The sequence below is a fragment of the Sminthopsis crassicaudata genome, chromosome 2 (assembly GCF_048593235.1).
Source record: "Sminthopsis crassicaudata isolate SCR6 chromosome 2, ASM4859323v1, whole genome shotgun sequence".
Classification (NCBI taxonomy): Eukaryota; Metazoa; Chordata; class Mammalia; order Dasyuromorphia; family Dasyuridae; genus Sminthopsis; species Sminthopsis crassicaudata.
Window position 1 is genome coordinate 73,681,272 of NC_133618.1, and position 25,229 is coordinate 73,706,500.

Here is a 25,229-nt window from a genome sequence, read left to right on the forward strand (position 1 = left end):
TGATGGTATACTTAGAGTACCCCAAAGACTCTGCTAAAAAGCTATTAGAAATAATTCAGAATTTTAGCAATGTGGCAGGATACAAAATAAATCCACATAAATCCTCAGCATTCTTATATATCACCAACAAAATGCAACAGCAAGAGATACAAAGAGAAATTCCATTCCAAACAAATGTTGAGAGTATGAAGTATTTGGGAATCCATCTACCAAAGAATAGTCAGGAATTATATGAGAAAAATTACAAAACACTTGCCACAAAAATAAAGTCAGATTTGAATAATTGGAAAGACATTCAGTGCTCTTGGATAGGCCGAGCGAACATAATAAAGATCACAATACTCCCCAAACTAATCTTTTTATTTAGTGCTATACCAATCAGACTCCCAAGAAACTATTTTAATGACCTAGAAAAAATAACAACAAAATTGATATGGAAGAATAAAAGGTCGAGAATTGCAAGGGAACTAATGGAAAAAAAGTCAGAGGAAGGTATTCTAAGTGTACCTGATCTAAAGCTATATTATATAGCAGCAGTCACCAAAACCATTTGGTACTTGCTAAGAAATAGACAGGTAGATCAGTGGAACAGATTAGATACAAAGGACAAAAAAGGCTACATCTATAGCAATCTAATCTTTGACAAACCCAAAGATACCAACATTAGGGAAAAAAATTCATTATTTGGAAAAAAACTGTTGGGAAAACTGGAAATTAGTATGGCAGAAATTAGATATGGATCCACACTTAACACCATATACCAGGATAAGATCAAAATGGGTCCATGATTTAGGCATAAAGAATGAGATAATAAATAGATTAGAGGAACAGAAATAGTCTACCTCTCAGACCTGTGGAGGAGGAAGGAATTTATGACCAGAGGAGAACTAGAGATCATTATTGATCACAAAATAGAAGATTTTGATTACATCAAACTAAAAAGTTTCTGTACAAACAATACTAATGCAAACAAGATTAGAAGGGAAGTAACAAATTGGGAAAACATTTTTAAAAGTAAAGGTTCTGACAAAGGTCTCATTTCCAAAATATATAGAGAACTGACCCTAATTTATAGGAAACTAAATCATTCTCCAATTGATAAATGGTCAAGGAATATGAACAGACATTTCTCAGATGATGAAATTGAAGCTATTTCCACTCATATGAAAGAGAGTTCCAAATCACTACTGATCAGAGAAATGCAAATTAAGACAACTCTGAGTTACCACTACACACCTGTCAGATTGGCTAAGGTGACAGGAATAAATAATGATGAATGTTGGAGGGGATGTGGGAAAACTGGGACACTGATACATTGTTGGTAGAGTTGTGAAAGAATCCAGTCATTCTGGAGAGCAATTTGGAACTATGCCCAAAAAGTTATCAAACTGTGCATACCCAGCATTGCTGTTATTGGGATTATATCTCAATGAAATACTAAAGAGCGGAAAGGGACCTGTATGTTCCAAAATGTTTGTGGCAGCTCTTTTTGTTGTAGCTAGAAACTGGAAGTTGAATGGATGTCCATCAATTGGAGAATGGCTGGGTAAATTATGGTATATGAAGGTTATGGAATATTATTGCTCTTTAAGAAATGACCAGCAGGAGGAATACAGAGAGGCTTGGAGAGACTTACATCAACTGATGCTGAGTGAAATGAATAGAACCAGAAGATCGCTATACACTTCAATGTTGTATGAAGAAGTATTCTGATGGAAGTGGATATCTTCAATATAAAGAAGATCCAACTCACTTCCAGTTGATCAATGATGGACAGAAATAACTACACCCAGAGAAGGAACACTGGGAAGTGAATGTAAATTGTTAGCACTACTGTCTATCTACCCAGGTTACTTATACCTTCGGAAGCTAATAATTAATGTGCAACAAGAAAATGGTATTTACACACATATATTGTATCTAGGTTATATTGTAACAATGTAAAATGTATGGGATTTCCTGTCATGGGGGGAGAGAGTGGAGGGAGGGAGGGGATAATTTGGAAAAATGAATAAAAAAAAAAAAAGAAATTAAAAATGTTTGACTGATTCCCCCCCTAAAAAAAAAAAGAAAAGAAAAAGAAAAAGAAGTCTGAAGACTGAATATAAATCAATGCATATAATAAATATAAATCAATTAAATATAATGCATATAATAAATATAAATAAATATATAAATATAAATCAATTCTTTTTTTCTGCTTTTTAAAAAAAATCTCTCATTTTTTTCTTTTTGCTCTGTTTTTCTCTCCCAACATGATTCATAATGTTATGTATATTAAAAATTAATGAAGTTAGTAGAAAAAATTGTTGATAAAAGAAAAAAAATAATTCAAACCAAAGTGAGTAGAGAGAACTATATATATATATATATATATATATATATATATATATATATATACACACAACATCAAAGATTAAAACCATCTTTGAAAGTCCTAAGAATCCTGAATCACAGAAAGAATGGACCCAAAACAAGATTTATGAAGAAACTTAAAGGAAGAAAAGATACCTCTAGATAGAGAATTGATATACTTTAAATATAGATAATGACATATTTCTTTTTTGACAAATTTATATCTTTGTTTGATTTTATATTATATGTGTGTGTACATGTAAATGTATTGTGCTTTGTTTTTCCTGTTTTCCTAATCCTGGAAATGAAAATAAAGTTAGGTAAAAGAATTTGTAACTGACAATAAAATAAAAGCAATTTTAAACATATATATATATATATGTATATATATATATATATATATATATATATATATATATATATATATATATGCAATCTATACTTACAGAATGAGTTTCTACCCTGAGAGTTTCACATTTTTATGTATTTATAAGTTTAGATGTTTCATTTCACTCTCAAATTTATTTATGAATACATATATGCATGCATATATACATGAAGATATACACAGAAACCCATATACACAGATATTGGTTGATATTATGATTACAAATATATTATTGTTAAGCTGACTTTCAATTATGTCCATCTCTTTGTGACTTCATTTGACATTTTCTTGGACAAGATGCTGGTGTGGTTTGCCATTTTCTTCTCTAGTCCATTTTACAGATATAGAATCTAAGGAAGGGAGGGAGCAGGAAAGAAGGGAAAAAGGTAAAATGAAAGGACTCTTATAAAGACTTTAATGAGCCAGCAACCTACTTAAAATGAAAGGACTCTTATAAAGACTTTAATGAGCCAGCAACCTACTAATCACTAGAAATAGAAAAGTTAAGATAGTCTTATGAGGAAGTAATATTTGATTTGGTGAAACAAATATAATAACACATATAATAGAGTTCAGTTGTATTCTAATACAGAAGGACCAAAGTCCCTATGTATTTTATAGCATTATAACAAAAGTTAATATTTGAGAATTTCTAAAGTCAAGAATTGAAATTTCATAAACCTTTTGCCACCCTGCCAGATATCTATTTTCTTAGCTCAGCAAGTGTGGAAGATGTAAAATGTAATATATGAAGAGTCTTTTCAATTTGATACTACTTGTTAAAAGTTTATAATTGGTTGAAATAAGCTTCTAGAAACCATGTTTACCTAATTACCACCTAAAAGCACTTTAGTAGAACTTCCTTTTTCACCAAGTCATCTTTATTTCATCCTTTATTTATATGACCATATAATTTGAAAATGGATACTATCATTTATTATATTTCTGCCAATGATCAAAAATATTTTAAAAAGAATTTGGATGTTGCTCAAGATGAACATAGGGAGTATTGGTAGTATTCTTTTTAAAATAATTTTAAAATTCTTAATTTGGATTACTTTTAAAAGTGGAGAATGTAAATTGACCAACAAAGATGTTTGAAAGTTTGATGGACAAAGTAGACTGTCTTCTCTTTCTGCAAAGTTCTATTTATCCCTCCATCCATCTCCTTGACAAACAGAACATTTTTCTTTCTCTAGGGGAGCTTAAATGAGTCGGTAAATGAAAATGGAAATTACAGCCTCCTAGTTTTCCAGCACACTGAATGAAGCCAGCAAAGTCTGCTTAGGAAACGGAATGTTTGTGACAATGATTAAAGACACTGTGTAGAATTGGGTTTTAAGAAGACTAGTGTATTTGTGACTAAGAATCTTTCTTCCAGGAAAAGAAAAATACCTTTGCTTTAAAATATAAAAGACATCTTGCTGCCTCTCTGGAACACAAGACTTGTCACTTATATTATATTGAACTAATTAAACCATCAGTCATCTTCCATTATGAAGTCTCTATTTGTTTATGGTCAGTCTCTTAATGTGATGAATGCAAAGTCATTTATCTTTCTCAAAGACCCCTCAGCCATATCTAAATTACTTTCCTTTAAGTGGCTGAAGATTTTTAATTCAACTCTACATGTAATGTGATATATAGCAGCCTACCTGACAGCAATTTGGACATGCCCACATGCCCATGACAAGCTTCATAAAGAACGTGGATATTCTTACCATGCAAGGGACACATTTACTTTTCTCTTTTTATTACTGTTGGCAATTGAAATTTCCTATCACCTGAAATTTGAGCATCTCAGCCCAATCCAGACTTGCAAAAACTGCTGGAATTTAATTCTGAAGCCTGTTTTAAAATAGGAAATGATCAAAATAAGTTTATCCTCATTTCATTTTAATCTTGCTTTTCATTGCCATCAAAATTCTCCAGCCAGTTCTCTTAAGAATACAATGAAATATAATGTTAAGGGAGTCACTTTTCATTTTTTTTTCTGAAAGAGATACATGACCATCTTAATTTCAAAAAGTTCTGGCCTTCTTTTGCAAACTGGCAATCAGTCAACAGCTTTTATACAGCATGCACAACTTCAAGGAAATTCATGTAGATACTGAAGCAAGTTACAAAGGAAGGAGCAATAATCACATGTTTTGGCCATAGGATTCCAAAATATGTAGCCTACTCTGACAAATCTTACGGAATGACAAAATAAGAGGTGAGTGCATTATATTTAGTTCCCAAATTCATTATTCCAAAATGAAGTAGTTATTTGTTTTTGTTTAGCAAAAGATATAACCCAAATAGTTGATTGATTTTTCCCCAAATTCACCTGTACATTTGGCTTCATGTTATACCAAAAGATTTTTCAGATTTACTATATGCACATCAATCAATAAACAATTATTCAGTATCTACCATTTTCCAGACACTATATTAATAGTTAAGATAAAAAAGATACAAAAGCCAGTTTCTCCCTTATAAGAGCTCACAATATAATGAAGAGGAAAATAAGGAAATATGTACAAATAACATAGATAGCATAATTAGGAAATAATTAAAACCAGAAGATGCTAGAATTAAGAACTATTGGTAAAGATTTCCTGTAAAAGGTGAGATTTTAGCTGAGACCTAATAGAAGTCTGAAAGCCAAAAGGTGTAGATGAAGAGGAAGAGTATTCCACATATGAGAGATGGACAGATTAATGAAAGATGAAAGATGAAGAGTTTTCTTTGTAGAACATCAAGAAGACTAATGTTATTGGCTTGAAGTGTTTGTAGTGGTGACTAATGCAAACAAACTCCACAAACATTTATTAAGCATCTACTAATTGCCAAGCAATGAGCTAAGTGCTGGCCTACATTGATTAAAAAAAACATAAATAAATAAATAAGCATATATATATATATATATATATATATATATATATATATATATATATATATATATATATATATATATATATATATATATATATATATGATTTTCCTCAGAGTTTATAGTCTAAATTGGGAGACAATGAAAAAAAAGAGGTAGAAAAGTAATTGGAGACAGCAATTTATACTTAGCTTTGAAGTATCTTGTTGTAAGGAGTTGCAACCAGATAGGAAAATACATGCAAAGGGATGAAATAAGTTTTAAAATGGAAAGGTAGGAGGGGACTAGGTTAGAAAGGTTCACCGAGGTGGAGGCCTTTTGCTTCACATTTTATATTTATAAAAATAATGAACTTCATAATCATCATTCTCATCTTAATCTTATTTTTTATCTTTTTTAATGGGATTTTGAAAGACATATACTGTCACCAATTGGTATCTAGCTATAATTATGATATTTTCCTCATTTCTGTCTCCAGATTCCTAGATGTCCTTTAGATTTCATCTAAAAATCCCTATTTCTACATGAAATCTTTTCTGATTCCTACTAATGCTAAAGCCTTCCCTCTGACTTTATCTCTAATTTATCTTGTATATATCTTGTTCATCCATTGTTATTTTTATGCTATTTTCCCTTTCCTAAGTCTCTGAGCTCCCTAAGGGAAAAAAAAAAGTTTTATTTCTTTGTGTACTGTGTTTAGCAGGGGACCAGCAGATAACAAGCATTTAACAAATATAAATTTTCTTGACCTCATTTAATTGGCTATTTGCTATCATATGGGTATGGGGGGGCTAAAATTATAACATTTTTGTTCTTAATGGGATATTACTAATACTATGGCAATCTCAATTTTTTCGATTTTTGTTTATGAGGTTCAGATTGAAACTGCCTTTAGCCAACTTATTTTTGGCTATTATTTCTTTTATATTTTATGCTCTGAACACTGGTATTCATCTTCTTTTTTTAATTGAATAAAATAATTAGGACAAAACATAATTTCTAGGCTCACTGAAATCTTCCTAGACAATACTCTAATAATAAAAATAAGACAGGAATAAGACGTTATTGCTTTTGTTATTCTGACTTCTACAATCCACTTACTTCTGCTGACCTGGCATTCAAAAGTTCAGAATTAAAAAATAATACAATGCTAACATTTATTTAGAGCATAAAGATTTTCAAAACTCTTATAGCAACCCTGTGAACTAGATGCTAAGTTCCCATTTTACAAATGAGGAAACTAAAACTGAAAGAGGGCTAAATAACTAGAAGAGTGTCACACAGTAGCTATCTGAGAAAGAATTTAAATTCAGGTCTTTCACACTTTATGTCTACCACTTTTCCTTTTGCATGGATAGAAATACAAATGGAAAATGGTTCTTGCCTTCGAATTTGTGAAGAATAGGAAGTAAATGTATGTTCACTTTAGAAATACTAAGGATTAGAGAGAGCAATAAAAGATTTGCTCATGGTCACCTGTAGGAAGTGGTAGGACTGGCAACTGAAGCTACATTTTGTGTCTTCTCAAGAACTACATGTTTTCTACCCTGTACCTCTTCCTATATCCATCTTCCTCTAGACTTAATAAGCCATATATTCCTGGATAATTAGTCTAATAGAAATTTAGCATAAAAATCTCATTTTTATTTGTGCATATTTTATGAAATTAAAAAAATTCAAACATCATAAACATTCATTTGTTCATGTAATTAATTCAAATGTGAATACTTGGTATCTAAATACTGGGGAAATTGATATAAATTTTGAAAATGAATTGTATGTGCTATATCAACATGTCCATTGTCATGTCTTTATATAAATGTCCCAAACAGAGAATATTAAGCATATCACAAAACTATAATAAAAAAAATCTGATCACTTTCAGTCAGCACAAATAGTTTAAATAATGCATAGAAAAGATGTTATATAAAATGCATTATTCATAACATTGCTCCTACATATTTGAAAATGGTATGGTACTAGCTGCCTTGGGAATTTGTGTCATGGTATGTTATGTTGTTCATAACTTTCTACTCCACCACACTTTTTTTGCCTAAAGAGAATTCTCTAATTGGATTGTCAGTCATTCACCAGCTAACTTTTTCAGATGACACATTTTCTTTAACCATTTCTTTGTTCCATTTTTACTGTTTGAATAATGATTCTGGCTCTTTGCTGTCTCTTGCATATCTTCCCAATCATTCTACTCTTTTAGTCTGTTTTTCCTAACTTGAATTAAATTGGCAACATTTTATATGGTACTTGAGATAAGTGTGAATCAAAGAACTTAGGTTAACTAGTATATAAATCAACTATTAATAATAAATAATTTAAACTTTTATCATATTTGTTGATTATTTTCTTTCAATTTGATTGGTAATACTAACACTGATTTTGGTCAATTGCTTTCCACTGTGTTGGCTTTTTTGCAAAGTGTGCTGAATTTAGAACATTTCCAACTTAATAATCCTCTCAATTTTTGTTACAGAACAAGAGGGCAGAGTCAAGCATCCCTTATCTAGGTTACTCACCAAATCTGTTCTAATTGTTAAATTATAATGGTCCAATTTATTTTATTGTAGAATTTTGGAATGTTATAACAGGCTTAATGATTATCTAATTATAAACCTTATTTATAGTTGATGAAACTGATACACAAAAAGTGAACATGACTTGTCCAAAGTGGCAGCTATCATAGCTACTAAGTGAAAAAACAGAAACTCAAATACAAGTCTTCTAACCCAGTTCTAATTCCCTTTCCATTATATCCAGTCTTTTTATTATAATAATTAAACTATAGAAAAAAAAACTTTTCATTTGCAGTTCTGAGTCTTGATCACTCAATTTATATTATAAGATCAACTCATATATGAGGACAATTCAGCACTCAGCCTATAATTTTATATAGGTAATTGGATAGGAAGTCAACATTCATTGAACTCATTGTGTATTGGACTTTATCTTTGTGGCTGTATATGAAAAAAGGAAAAAAAAAGAAACAACAAAAATGAAAATTAAGACATTTACAAATTAATGGGACAAAAGATATGCACCTGTGAAAAGAACACTGGAATATTTTCAGTTAAATCTTGGGCAATAGGTCCCGCCATGACCTCCAACATTTCTTTCAGCTTTAAGGAGCAATCTTATGTAAAAATTAGTGCAGTGTACCACAATGCTTAAGGCACAAACAATGGAATCTGTGTGCAGAGATCTTCAACTATTAAAACCTCCAAAATTCAGAGAGACAGTCAGACAGAAGAGCTCTTTCATGTCTTAATATGAAAATAAAATCTTACTCAGAAGTGACTTGCTTTTTTGATTTCCCATTAGAATGTGAGTTCTTTGAGAGGAGGGAGGATGTATGGATGGTCTTTTACTTTTCTTTGTATCCTCAGCATTTAGCATGATGATTGACAGGTAATAAATGCGTAAAAAATGCTAATTTTTGTTAACCCTCCCCTCTCTTTTGCCCTGGACCTCCCTCTTTTTAGATGACATTACTTCCTTATGAAAACTCCATTTTCAGAGTGTTGATAACAACTTCATTACAATCTTAATTTCCTTTCTGACTGTTTACCATATCTTGTAAATATTGTCCAAAGGAAAGAAATTGTCTCCAGTGATCAAAAAGGGATATAATAGAATGCCCTGAGTTGGCATTTTGAAATTATGAATTCCCTATTTGTTGATAAGATTAAAAGAGCAGTACCAAGGGAGAATGTGTGGAACAAATATCCTCCTGGATGCCTTCCCTTCACTGAAAACATACCAGGAAAGCTTAAACCATGCCCAAAAGGAAAGGTAACTCTGAAACTCAGATAGCTGAGTCTGGGTAGTCTCAATATCATGTATCTCTATCCTTAATCTTATTTTTTCTTATGATCAGCAAAATTACAAGAACATTTATTAATTTTGATTGTAGGAACATCCCATTGTATGCCAATTACAGTAGAAAGAAAATAATGATAATAGCTGGGTTCAAATTCTTATTCTGCTTTACTTATTCAATCTCAATAAGTCAATCAGATTCTTAATATCTTGCTTTTCTTATATGAAAAATATGAAATTTCAATTGCCTCTAAATCTGTGATCGAATGATCCAAATTTTCATTCATTCATCAAGTAAATCCTGATAATGATAAAGTATAGCTATTTTTATCTCTGATAAAGAGGAAAACAGAAGAAAGAGATTTTTCCTTTTACTGAATTAGTTTCACATATTTCTCTATTGTGCAAATATCATTCCAATGCTTCTCAACATTAAAGTTGTCTATTGCCTATGAAATGGATGAAATTGAAAGATCAATGGGTTTAAAGTAAAGATCTTAATTCAAAATTTCTTTTTGATACTATCTGATAACTTGTTGTTTTCTGAATTTGAATTTCTTTTTTTTTCTATAAAATATAAAATCTCTAAAAATCCTATTTCAAGAATAGGAAGGTTTCAAGTTTTAATTTTGTGGTATCTGCTAATCTATGACCCACAGGAGGCCTTCTCAATACCTAGAAATGCCTTCTCTCTATATTGTATGCAAATATGAAAGTATTCATTTAATCATTTGCATATTGTTTTCCCAGCTAAATGTGAGCTCTTTGAAGTCAGGGATTGTGGTTTTACCTTTGTATGTATACCCCCATGTTTAGCACAAAACTCACACTCAGTGAATGTTTATTGTTTGAGTGCTTTTTGACTGAATGACATAGATTCTGTCTCAGGGATTTTCATGAAGTCCCCTTTATATATAAAGCTCTACAATGTTTTTTACCCTAAGACTGTTAATGACACTCTTACATTTTGTGGCTCCAAGACCTAGTAAGTCCAGTTGTCACACATTGAGAAAAACAATTCTGACAAACAGCCTAAACTACTTTAAGGGTAGCCAATAGGTTTCAAAACTTTAACTGAATCAGGGGGAATAACAAAGTTTTCCATGCTTTGATTCAATAGACAGATAGGAATAGTTAGTTTCAATAGCCATTAAGACAGCTGAAGCAGGTGTTGTGGAGAACTTAGATCTGGTCATTCCCAGAGATTGTATAATCAACCATTGGTTCCTAGAACATATAAGTACTCTTGAGCTTTATCTTGCCCCTGGATTTTGATGACTCTGGAAGAGAAAGTGAGGTGGACAACTTTTTGAAACTCATGCTCACTTAAATACAATTTGCATATAAATTAGGATATCACCCCATAATAACATTGGTCCTCTTTGAAAATGAAGGATGAAAAATAATAGCACTCTGGATACTTTTTCTATCAAGGTAATTAAATAGAGTATTAGGTGGTTTTTTTTTAAATTTTTGTTAATTTTATGGCAACTATAACATAAAATAACTTTTATTAAATTTGTACTCCTGTACATATTTATAACAATTTTAAAACCAAGTGATGCATTTCATATTTTTTCTACTTATTATCACCATATGAGATCCCATCTTTGTTCTAAACTGTTGAAGTATTTTAAAATCTTGATTCTGTCATCCAAAGAATTAAGTTTCTGGCTACTTTTATCTGGATAGCTAATAATTATGACATTCATGCCTTCATCCAAGTTATTGATAAAATGGTAACTGGAGAAAAAAATTAAAGACAAATCCTAGGAGGGCTTCAATAACAAATGCCTTTCAACCTATGGACATTGAAATCTAGATGTTAATGATTATGGCTAATTTCCATTCATTCAACCAACTTTAAATCTACATAAATATATGATCTCACAGTTCACTTAATCACATGAAATCTTTTCTTTGGGGCCATATGTATATAATAGAAGATTGTGATATAGATTGCAAAAATCTAGCCCTACTTACTATGCCTATGATATTTTCCAAACTTTTTACCCTAATAAAAATGAGGTTAGTTCATAATGGCCTATTCTTTTATTTTCTCTTGATGATCTTATTGTTCTTTTTTTTTCTTTCATTTTTATTGCATATATTATTTTATTTTTTCTATTGTAGTGGTTTTATTTATTTTAAATATACATTGCTTTGTGAATCATATTGTGAGAAAAATCAGAGCAAAAAGGAAAAAAACATGGGAGAGATTAAAACCAGAAAAAAGAGTGAACATAGCATGTATTTGATGAGGTAATAGGGAACCTCAAAATGATGAGGTAACATGAACCCAATTAATTGAGGTCTAGTGGCAGTATTCAGGGTACAGGGAGTCACATGGAGCTCCCCTGCAACCCCCTTAGGATTCGGCTCAAGGATACAAAGTTAAATCAGTCTAGTGGCAGCGAGAGTCCCCTGTAAATGAATTTACAGGCTGAAAACCTAGATGGGTAAAATATGTTTATTGCTAGGTTTGGAAGCAAGGTTAAGGTCTGGTTGGTAAAAGGCATTAGATAGAGGAAGATATAAGCCAAAAGCGGCGGGGACAGAGAATCTCTGATGCAAGCATCTTAGCTGGCATCTTTCTTTCAAATCTCTGAACCCAAGATGATTCTATCTTTGCTCTTTTTATCTGCTTGAAGAAGTAGTGGGCAGAGTTCAGGTTAATTCCTTGAACGCCAGATTTTTGGCAGGCTTTATCCAAGCCAGCTCAGATGGGGGGGGGGGGGGGGCTGGGTACAGCCCAAACTGGCTTTGGCCAGATCTTGTATCAAAGGGGGCTGAAAACGGAAACCAATTGGGGGCTGGGTACAACCCAAACTGGATCAGATACAGATCTTTTCCCTTAGGAATATCTTGTCCCAAAGGTAGATCAGACAAGGAATCTTAAAGGGGCTATGCCTGCAACATATTGATTTATATTCAGTTTCCTTAGTTTTTAATTTTATTAAAAATAGCTTTTTATTATCAAAGTACACACAAAGACACTTTACAATATTCACCCTTACAAAACCTTGTCTTCCAAATTGTTCTCCCTTCTTTTCCCCTAGACATCAAGTAATCCAGTATATGTAAAACATGTGCAGCTCTCCTGTACATATTCCCATATGTATCATTTAACACACCCACAAAAAAAAAATCAGATCAAAAATTTTTGAGGAAGAAAAAAAGCAAGCAAATAACATCAAAATGGTGAAAATACTATGTTGTGATCCACATTCAGTCTCCACAGACTTCTTTTGGATTCAGATGGCTTTCTCCATAACAAGTTCATCAGAATTGTCCTTAATCACCTCACTGTCGAACAGAATCATGCCCATCAGAGTTGATCATCACACAATTGTTGTAGCTGTATATAATGTTCCCTTGATTTTATTCATTTCATTTAGCATCAGTTTATGTAAGTCTCACTAGGCTTTTCTGAAATTATCCTGTTGATCATTTCTTGTAGAACAATAATTTTATTAAATTCATGCACCATTTCCCAACTGATGGGCATCCACTCAGTTTCCAGTTCCTTGCCACTACAAAAAAGGCTGCTGTAAACATTTCTGCACATATAGGTCCTTTCCCCCCCTTTTATGATATTTTTGGGCTATAGACCCAGTAGAGATACTATTGAATCAAAAGGTGTGTACAGTTTGATAGCCCTTTGGGCACAGTTCCAAATTGCTCTCCAGAATGGTTGGCTCAGTTCACAACTCCAACAACAATGTATTAGTGTCCTAGTTTTCCAACATCCCCTTCAACATTTACCATTATCTTTTCTTGTCATCTTATACAATCTGAAAGGTTGTATAGGAGTACCTAAGAGTTATCTTAATTTGCATTTCTCTAATCAATAGTGATTTAAACCTTTTTCATATGATTAGAAATGATTTTAATTTCTTCATATGAAAATTGTCTATTCATATCCTTTCATCATATATCAATAAGAGAATGGCTTGTATTTAATTTCTTTTTTGTAAAAAGAGCATTATATTAATAATAATAATATTTTAATCAGGAATTAAAGTAAAAATTACATTTTAACAAATTGCTAAATTGTCCTTTGAGAAAAAAGTCATTTTTCCCTTTAATCCTGTAAAAAGTTTTTGTGTTTTTAAGCATCATTTATAGAATGGATTAGATTAGATTGCTAAGAGATTATTTGAATTTACTCTATAGTAGATACTATGCTAAATGCAAACAATGACAAGCAAAAAGAATGGCAGCATTTTCCTTCAAGGAACATAAATTTTGATGCAGAAAGACAATGCCTACAAAAGAACTAAAAAGAGAGGGAGAAAAAGTCTTTTGAATAGGAAAGGATGAACCAGATTAAAGAAGAGAATTGTTGAAATGGGTAATTCTGTAAGTGGAAATTCTTAGAAGGGACATTGTAATTTGAGGTTGTGCATGCAAAGTGGAAAGTAGATCTGTTATGAGAAGAAAATAATTGATCTAAAATTATGAACCATACCAGAATGGATATAAACATGGCTAAATGGGTATTCTTGAAATGGAAGTTTCAAGGAGGACCTAATTTATCAGAGAAAGAGACTGCAGGAGTAGAGCCAGATTGATGAAAAGAAATTGTAAAGAATTGTTAATACATTGGATTACAAAATTGGTACCCAAAAAAGATCTTGACAAGCTGAAATGAAAAGTGAACTGCAATGTGATGAAATATAAAAAAGTAAATATGAACGTCAGTACATCAGTTTAATTCTTTTTTTTCCCCTAAATGTCATAGAGATGAAAGGCTTAGCAGGAAAAATGTTCAAAAACATTTATGATTGTACCAAGGAAAGCATTACCAACTGAGGTATTTCTTTTCTTTTCCTTTTTTTTTTTGGTTTTGTTTTGTTTTCTTAGAAAATGATAGGTAGTTATCTTATGGAAATACAGCTAATTATGCTTTTAAGAAATCACAACTCATATTTCATACTAATTTTTTTTGTGTGTGTCATCCTAAAATAGAAGGAAAAAGTCATAAAACTGATCCAAAGGAGACATCATTTATTCTGATTTATAATGGTTATAATGGGGGGTATATTGGATGCTCACAGGTTAAATTTTTGCTGGGAAGTACCTTAATACCATTCTCAATGTTCTCTCTTTCCCATGGGCCGCATCCTTTAAAAAGTAAGAAGAGCTTTGAATCATATTCTTAATTCCCTGTCCCTTTCTCCCCTCTTTTTTACCATACCTTCAAATCCTTGATGTTAAAAAAGAAAAAAAAAAAAAAAAAAAAAGACTTCCAAGCCATTGTCTTGTGACTTTTACACATAAGGTCTACATTTCATATTTTTTAAAATGATCTTATAAATCTGAATCGCAAAATTTTTAGAAACCACCCTAGTCCTAGCTTTGAGAAGGTAAGACTGTCTTTTTTCCTCCTTTAGTGCTTTTTTCTATGAGAAGTTTAACCATATTGCTACCCAGTTACTGCAGAGTTCATTTAATATCATTACTCTAGCTCCTTCTAGTGGCAAAGTACTAACATATAACCATTAAACAGAACTGAGCATATAAGATACAGGACTGTGAGATTGAAAAAAAAAAAAAAAAAAAAAACATGATTATGTCTGAATTTTAGTCTGTTTCTTTTTTCCTTTTCTTTAAAATTAATGTTGAAATACTAATGGAACACACATTTCTAGGTGAAGTTCATACAGACTATGTAAAGGCATCTAGGCAAAGTACACTAAGAAAATATTTCTCAGTCCATCTACATTAATATGGAGCCAGAGACATTTAGGTTAAAAAACTGGCAACATGCCAGTCAGATAATTCCATAAAGAATATAAAATGAACATTTCCACAATGTTGAATTATTTTGGACTCTAAAGGAAATTGTGTGTGTGTGTGGGGGGGAGAGCAACATTTTTTTTTTCTTTTCCCTTTTTGTATTGGTTTTTCTTTTCCCCTTTAATGTAATTCTTTTTTCTATCATTTTTGTCTTCCTTTATCTGCACTTACTTTTTTTTTTTTCTTTATTCTTTCTGTCACATTAGCTAAAGATTTTTTATGGGACCTTAGAGTTTTCAGAATATTTACTACAAAATTAAAAGGAAAAGAAAAACCTATGACAAGGTACATGCCGTATTTAAAAAACCCAATCATTTCCCCCTTGAATTAAGCAATATTTAATTTACAATATAATAAAATATTTATTTGAAATAAAATATATAAAACTGGAGTGAAGCATATAAGAATTAGAAGATATTTCTAAGGAGAGACTCATTTAAAATTATAAACCAAAGTATTATAAACATTTTTCAGAAATTAGTAATTTAGAATCAATTTTTGCCACCAAAATTTAAAATCTACAGAACAATTAAACAATTAAAAGAACAATTAAAAATTTCCCGTTCAATTAATGCCTTTATTGATACCTATTGTATTCTAGGTGCCTTGCAAAGTGCTGGTGATTGAATACATTTTCTTCTCTTCCCCAAAAAATAACCTTATTCTATAGAACTAGAATATTGGGAAAGACAGCACATTCTTAAATGAATACAAAATAAATAGAAATCCATTTATTGAACCAGGATACTAGTATTTGGATGATTTAAAAAAGGTTTTATTTAGAAGAAGATACTTGATCTGAGTCTTAAAGGAAGTAAGGAAATACATGAAATGGAGACAAGAGAATAGTGCCTTTTAAAAAATAAAGGATGTGGCAGAAAGAAAATGACAAATATTGGAAGGAATGTAGAAAAAAAAAATGGAGATACTAAGCCATTGTCAGTGCACTTGTAAAACCATATAATGAGGTTAATAATGGAAGATTGTGTAGGAATATAAAAGTTAAACAGAGAGGTTTATATTTTATCCCAGAGGCAATAGTGTTGCAGTTTTCTGAAGAGGGCTATGAGATAGATTTTCCTTAAGGATCTTTATTATGGTAGCTTGGTCAAAGAAGGATTGAAGGAAAAAGAGATTTTAATGAATAAAAAATTAATGGATAATATTTAATTCTTTACTTTCTTCCAAAAACTGTCCTAAGTACTGGTGATAAAACAAAGTTCTAAAGGAGATCGTATTCCAATTGGAGAGAGGGAGCAATAGAAAATAGGATATTCAGCTGCAGAATTGATGAGAGATATAATATTCCTCAGATTTCCTAAGTGGAAGGAAATGATGAGGACAAATAATGTTTATGTTGCATTGATAAGTCAAATTATAAATGTAAAGGATCTGCAATATAATAAAATTTGAAGGCACACAGGAGATGTAGTTCTTCATCACAATATTGGATTTGATCTCTTCTATCTCACCCAAACTGTGTGAGCAGTCAATTATTCCTAATAGATTTCTCCAGGAGAGAGCCAGTTATTAAATTGTGTGGTAAAATCAAGAGGGATAAGAGAACTTCTTTTTGTGACATGTCTTCCTGCTATCTTTTCCCAAAATATATTTGAGGCAAGGAGACCAACCTGGAAGCCATTGGTCCTTTTTTAAAAATAAAGGACAAACAAAAACTCTCTCTGTGTGTGTGTGTGTGTGTGTGTGTGTGTGTGTGTGTGTGTGTGTGAAATATCCAGATTCTGAATGATAAAGGCCTGAACTAAAATGGTGAGCATATGAACATATAAGGAAATATATAAGAGAAAAGCTAATAAAAATGTGGAAACTGATTAAATATGTAGGTGAAGGAGAATAAGGTTTCAAAGATAATTGTTGGGTATCTAGGAGTATTCAAACAAAAACTTGAAGTTTAGAAGAGGGAATAATCAGGGAAGATAATGAATTCAGTTTTTCACATACTGAGTTTGTGATATCTCTGAGACATTCACTTTGGAATAAATATTAATGATGTAAATTGGTTATCGATTAAGGCTGCTAGATGATACAGTAGATAGAATACTGAGCCTGTAGTCTGAAAGAATTGAAGTCAAATCTGGCCTAGGAAACTTATTAGCTCTGTGATACTGGGCAATTCACTTAGCCTCTCTTTGTCTTATTTTTCTCAATGCTAAAATGGAATAATAATTGCAGCTACCTGACAGGGTATTGTAAAATCAAATGGAAATGTTATATGATACCATAGTGACTGGTAAATATTCAGTGCAATATAAATTATTATTTTGCCTGTCTTTTTCCATCCTTCCCTGATACAATAGGATTGATATAATCCTCATATGGAAAATAGCATGATAGGGAGAAATGGAAGTTCCTTGTTAACCAAGTTAGAACTGATAACCAAGTTAGAACTATAACTGATTTGTTAACTATATGATTAAAAATGGTCTGTGAATTGAACACTGAAATAGAATAGAGGTGTAATATTTAGCCAGGATCTCTTTATCTCTTTCTCTTTGTGTGTGTGTGTGTGTGTGTGTGTGTGTGTGTGTGTGTGTGTGTGTGTGTGCTTAACTTATAACATTATAAAGGCCAACAAGGGACTGAGCCAGTAGAATATAGGAGCAAGAGTTCATGGGAAAAAACAAAAACAAAAAACAAAAACAAAACGAAACAAACAACAACAGCAACAACAACAACAACAAACATGCTAGAAGCCACAGATCAGGAGCAAAATAAAGTCTCAACAGGTGTGGCTAGTCCAAAAAAGCTGAAAACTGAATTTGGAAATGAATTTGTGGATACCAATGTTATATTATGTTAAGTTTGAGACCAATTTCCCCAAGGGCAAAAATTATTTGGAGAAACACTTATCTTTCTATTGTTGTATTATCTGTGAAGTACATATCTCCTTTTGAAGTATGTCATGGTGAATTGGTTAAATGAAATGTGGACATTTATCATGTATGACTTGTGTTCAGAACACATTGTACTAGATGTTTGAACCATTGAAATATCACTAATTCCCTAGGGATACTGAGATTTCTGAATTACAAAATTACCTAAACTTGTTCTTGTAGAATAAGTGCAGAATTTCACTACACTAATAAAGTACAACAATTCAAGGGAGATATAGCAACTAGATATGCATGTCTGGGAGACATATTCGTAGAGATAACAATTAAAACTCTGGGGCAAAATAAGGTCAGTGATTGAGAAATGAAGAGAAAGGAGAAAAGAAGCGCAAAGTAGAACATACCCAGATTGAAGGGTCATTTATGGAAGAAAAATTAAATTAAAGACTTATACAGAGTGGTCAAACAAGTCAGTTGATAACTAGGTGAGAGTTTTGGTACAGAAAACATGAGAAAAGAAATTATCCAAATAGAATCAAAATTTTCAAATGAACCACTTTAAATAAAATGGTTAAAGATTGAGAAAATTGCATTGTCTGTCAGTAAATGCTTATTTACATCTTTGGAGAGAAGTTTGAATTGAAAGATGATTCAGAAGTCAGATTTTAAAGGGTTCAGGAATTAATGAGATAGAAAAAGAAGTAGAGGCAATAAAGTTAGTAACTTTTTTTTTTTTCTAAAAGTTTTTTTTTTAAAGAAATGCAGGAGAGATAAGTCTAGAGAAATGCAGGTGGAGACAGGATTGTGGAATAAAGTCAGGAATTTGCTTTAGTTCTCTCAGGTCTTCAAAACCCCATGAAATCAAGCTTCTAAATAAGAGTTTGATAGAATAAAACCCCTCTCCAGCTAAAGATACACTGAAAAAGCTTCAAGAAAGATCAGTCTCACTGGAGTTGAAAAGGGTGTTCATCCCAGGTCAGATAGAGCCTGGGAAAGCCAGTGAAAGAGTCTTATTCACAGCAAATCAACAACAGAGACTCTTGATCCTATTTCAGTAGAGGAACAGATCAGTGGGACAGCTTCCAATGCCATCTCAGAAGCCAAACTCTGGGAAGCCAGGGTGTTTCCTAACAGAGCAGGCAAAGCTACCCCTGCAAACACAAGGAGACCCTGTGCTCAAAGCAATGGCTTGGAGCTCTCCAGAAACCTTGGGACAGTATTCCCTGTACTCCTCTAACTTTATTTATATATATATATATATATATATATATATATATAAAGTTAGTTATGTATACATATATATATGTATGTATATATACATATACATATATGAAAATACCAAAATAAAAGGAAAGAAAATGATTAAGAAACAGCAAAGAATCTTGACCATAGAAAGTTACTATGGTGACAGGGCAAACCAAAACACAAACTCAGACAAAAACAGGATATCCACAGAAGAAATCTCATAGTGATACAAATTAGTCTGAAGCCAAAAGAGGCTTCTTGGAAGTGCTTTGGAAGGACTTTAAAAAGTAAATAAGAGAGGTAAAAGAAAAAATGAGAAAGGAAATGAAAGTTATGCATGAGAGAGGCAACAACTTGGAAAAGGAAGGAAAAAAAAAATTGCCTGAAGAAAACAAATTCCTTAAACAATAGAATTATCCAAATGGAAAAAGAGATATAAAAGCTAATTGAACAAAATGACACGTTAAAAAAAAAAAAAAAAAAAAAAAAAAAAAAAAAAAAAAAAACTAGAACTGGACAAATAGAAGCTAATGACTTTATGAGGGAGCAAGAATTAGTCAAACAAATTAAAAAGAATGAAAAAATGGAAGAAAATATAATATTCTTCATTGGAAAAAGCAGGCCAAATGGAGGAAAATGGATCCAGAAGAGACAAGTTAAACATCATTGGCTTACTTGAAGGTCATGGTCAAAAAGAGATCCTGGATGGCATTATACAACATGTTATTAAGGAAAACTTCCCCAATATTCTAAAAACAGAGGAAAAATACTAATTGAAAGAATCCATTAATCACTTCAGGAGTGAGATCCCACAAGGAAAATTCTAAGGAACATTGTTGTGAAACTCTAAGAGTACTGCAAACTGTCAGACAATTAAATTATAAAGGGGCAATAGTCAGGATTATCTAGGATCTGGCAGCTCCCGCAATAAAGGATCAGAGGATCTGCAATACCATTTTCAAGAGTCAAAGGGCCTAGAGTGGTATGGAAATGAACAAGTAGACCAATTGATGCAAAATTGTCATTTGTATTATATTAGCTCAATCTAGCCATGAACAAACTGATAATTTTCAGTTGTTTAGATCTGATTTTATTTGTGTAAAAAAGTGTTTCTTAATTGTATTCATATACTTCTTGGATTTGTCTTGGCAGGTAGACTCCCAAATATTTTATTTTGTCAACAGTCATTTGTTTTTAAAATTTATTTATTTATTGTCAACAGTCATTTGTTTTTAAAATTTATTTATTTATTTATTTTCTGAGGCTGGGGTTAAGTGACTTGCCCAGGGTCACACAGCTAGGCAGTGTTAAGTGTCTGAGACCAGATTTGAACTTGGGTCCTCCTGAATTCAAGGCTGATGCTCTACCCACTGTGCCACCTAGCTGACCTTGTCAATACTCTTTTTAAATAGAATTTCTCTATCACTTGCTGATTTATTTTATCAGTTGTCATGTTCAGGCTAGCTTTCTGGAGATTCTCAGGAAGGGCCTTGGTCTCACCACGAGGACAGTCAGGAATAAGTCTTTATTGTCTTCACAATCTGTGAAGTCTGACAGTTTTCCAGTCTCAACCAGTCTCTCTCTGAGTCTGACTTTGGACCCAGTTTAAATACCCTATTACAATTACATCATTACTGTATACTGAGTATAAGCAAATCTAGAGTGATTATATTATTATATCAAACTAAAGTGATTATAATATATCATACTAGATATATGTGAAATAGAAAACTAAAATTTTTTTTGGTTTGGTTTTTCTTTTTAATTAATGTGAAAAAGTTTAGCATGTTTGAAGGCACCAGCAAAGGAATGTGCAGATTGAGATTGGGCTGTGTGTGTGTGGTTGCAGAGAATCTTATAGAACAGTTATGAGAACTTTGTACCAAGAATATGCGTAGCAGTGGTCCTCAAACTTTTAAGATAGGGGGCCAGTTCACAGTCCCTCAGACTTTTGTATGGCTGGACTATAGTAAGAACAAGAACTCACACTCTGTCTCTGCCCCTCAGCCCGTTTGCCATAACCTGGCTGGCACATAAATATCCTCAGTGGGCCACATGTGGCCCGCGGGACATAGTTTGAGAACCCCTGGTTTAGAGGAACTGCTTTGGTTAAGAAAAGGTATACATCAATACAACATATTCAAAGAAAGAAGAATTTTGAAGAGAAAAAAAAGAAAAGAGATCTCATAAAGAATTCATTTCTATTTATCCAGTAAAGGATTTATCAAGGCCTTTAAGTAAAGTGGAGAAGAAAGGAGATTTAGAAGGTTTAAGAAAAGAAGTGTCTAGAATCCCCCTTCTACCCAAATAGGACCTGTTATTCTGTAAATATAATTCTATACAATTCTGTCTCTATGCTTTTGTGTTTATTCAATCACTTGTCTACACTTTATGGAATTTCTGCCCTTTTAATTTCTATTGAACCTAACTGTCCAGTGCAAGTGCTATCTCCTGCAAGAGTTTCATGTTCACTCCAGCCAGAAAATACTACACTATATATTTTTTTACTGTCAAATTGATGTTTATTGTTGAAAAATGGGAGTGATCAAATGGACAGAAAACTCAATATGCATTCTCATAGTTATAATTTAGAACTTTTATGATAGCTTGGGCCTAGAGCTGCAGAGGAAGAAACATTTTGGATTAATATTTTCATGAGAGGAATAATCTACTTTTTAATACATAAATTTTCTGGTGTTGCTATATGACTGCAAGGACCATGTCTACAAAAAACTAAAGATTATTATCAGAGAGTGTAATGGGCCAGAACTCTGTACTTGAAACAAGGATTCTTATAATGTATTAACTCAATGGAATTGATAATACAATGATTATCTAGTTTAGTATGGTGATTAATAGTTCTCTTGTTCAGTATGACTGAATTAATCTTACAACAAATAATGATTCCCTAATGATATAACGTTTGGCTTATACTCAGTATGATGAATGGATTTAATTGTAATAGAGTATTTAAGAGGCCAGAGTCAGACCTAGAAGGGACTGGAACAGACACGGGGAAGACAGAAGACTAGAAGCTGGAGCACAAGCTCCCAGACTAAGGGAGACTTCAATACAGAGACCGTTGTGGTGGTCCTCCTGCATCCCCAGCAGAAAACAAGACACATTCTGGAGGACCTCCAGAAAGCTGGCATGGGTCTCAGGCAAGGAGACAAGACTGTGAAGGAGATAATAAAGACTTTGGACTATATCCCTGGCTGTTCTTACTCTGCTGAAACAAAGGGTGGTCCAAAGACTTCCAGAAAACTAACCACATCACAAGAGAGCTAATAGAATTATTTATTAGAGGTCATTAGAAGAATATAGCATTTAACTTATGAGGAACTCCAAATTATAAGAGTAAAATATGCTGTGGAGGAATTGTATGAAAGGAAGAAAAGTTAGTCATGTGATAAGATCAAATGGTGACAGGTGGCCAGTCACAGTATCCCATTTACACTCATAGGAGAAATCAAAGCAAACCTCTAGAACTTTGATTAGAAATGTTATAGAGAACTTTTGATATTATATGGATAATAGTCATGGCATGGATAGTTTGCAATCTGTGATATTGTAGAGAAATAGTGAACTTAAATATGATATATTCACTAATTTGTGTGAGCACTCGTATCACCTATGGAACTTAAGTTCCTTCAGACCATTAACTATGACATACATATCAGTTTATTCTTAAGAATTTCTTTTTAAATGTTGAACATTGTGGACCCCCAATTAATATCTTTTGGAAGAAGAAGGAAGAAATATATGGTTAAGGAAATAGTGATATAATACAGTGATATGTAACAGTGAATATTGTTACAATATTTTTGATTCCTATGTCCTTCCAAATAGCAATAGTCAAAATCTAATTTCAGCTGATTATTTTTGCAATGAGTTCTGTTCTTTTAAGTCACATTAAAGCTATCAAATGTTCACCACAAAAGTTTTACATTAGCTCCAAAAAGCAGAAATATTAGTATGAGTTACTATTTTAAAATCAGTTCATGTATTAGCATAAAGCTTCATGTTCATCTCAAGTAACTCAGTAAACTAGAATCTATCACAGTTTAAGACATTGGATAAAATAACAGTAATGCTAAAATTTATAAATTATGTTTATATGACTGGATTTACATGGTTTACAAATCATTTTACACATATTATTCCATTTTATTTTCACAGCAATCCTGTGAGGTAGATAATACAGGAATTATTCTCAGGTTTAATGCATAGAAACTGAACTGCAATGAGATTAAATAGCTTGATAAAGATGACAAATCTAGTTGATATTAGAGATAAAATTTGAACTTGGTAATAATGGAAACTAATTAATTAATTACATGTAAATACTATTTTGACTGATAAACCATATAAAGGCTCTATTTCATTTAATAATTATAACTAATGCATTATGCCATTTAGCTAACTGTTTTGCATACATCATCTCATTTGAGCCAACACAATGCAAATGTTATTATCAAATAAGATAATTTATATAAAGCACTTCGTATACTTTAAAAATTATATACATTTAAATTGTCATCATAATTATTTTGTCACAATTCCCCACAGATATCACTTCATTGAATTCCCTCATTGCACATATTAGGAACCTGGAGTTCAAAGATCTTGACTTTAAATAGAGATCAGATGTGATTATTTCTGTGACATCTTATAACAAGAATAATCTATGTGTGCCTTTTGCCAAATTATTTCATCTCTCTAAAAGCCCATTTCCACTAAACTTTTGGTATTTATCATGATGACTGTATCCCCTTACCTTCCAACTAACTCTAATCACATTTCTTTTTAGCCACTTATTCCATTATATAAACTAATTTTAACCCTAATTATAGCACAACATTTACTCATATTAGTTTTTTTGACAGTATCACGGCATAGGAAACATATGCTTCCTTTTCTCTATTTTAAGGATTAAAAGGTTAGCTAAACAATTAAACAAAGAAATCAATTCATAACTAGTCTTCTGTAGGATTTTTTTTCTCTTTTTTTATTCCCTTTCTTTATTTCTTGCTCTTCTTAATATTGGCTGCCACCTAGTACACTTTTTGGTGGAGCACTAAAAGCAAATATCTTACCAATTACTAGACACATCTTTCAGTCTTGGTTATACTGATAATTAGCTATTTGGTTCTGGGTATTTCACTTTTCCTGCTTTTGTTTTCATTTTATTTAAGCTGAAGAATGAGAATCGCTAAGTCAAGTTAAAAGATTTGAGGTTTGGGGTGGGATAAAGTGCAAAGAATAAAAGGACAAATTATTTAACTTCTAGTTAGCTGAGAAAGATTTTCTTGGAGTTGTCTATAAAAATGTTCTATTGAAACACTGCCAATTCCAAAGTCTTTTGAGATGATACCAGTTGTAAACCAATCTGACTACAAATAATATCATTCACTTCTGTATACTACCTATATTCCTACTCTGATAATGAGATTCAGTGCCAGCTCCCTAGTTTTCTTTTTCCTGCAGAAGAAAGAAATTTGCTCTCTGGGGCACAATGTAGCTGCATCACATTTTTATAGCTTTACAGATCAGAAGCAACAGTTTTGTGGGTGGCTGTCAGTGGTGGATGGAGTGTACCCTTGGTAGAGTGTACATATCACACTATTAGGCTTGTAATGTACTTACAAATTCCTTGGCTCCAAAAAAAGGGTTCTATTTAAATGTAAGACCAACTTCATTATCACTGACACATGAACAGGAGAAGGAGGAAAAGAGAGACAGAGAACATTCTATTAGCCAAATTATGCCCTTAAAATTACTCGCAGAACACTCATTTATTCCTAAGGGTACTGTGGGCTTTTGTATGTCTTTAAAATGGTTTAGTTGACTTCCAATTAATCTGATAGAATAGAACAAATGC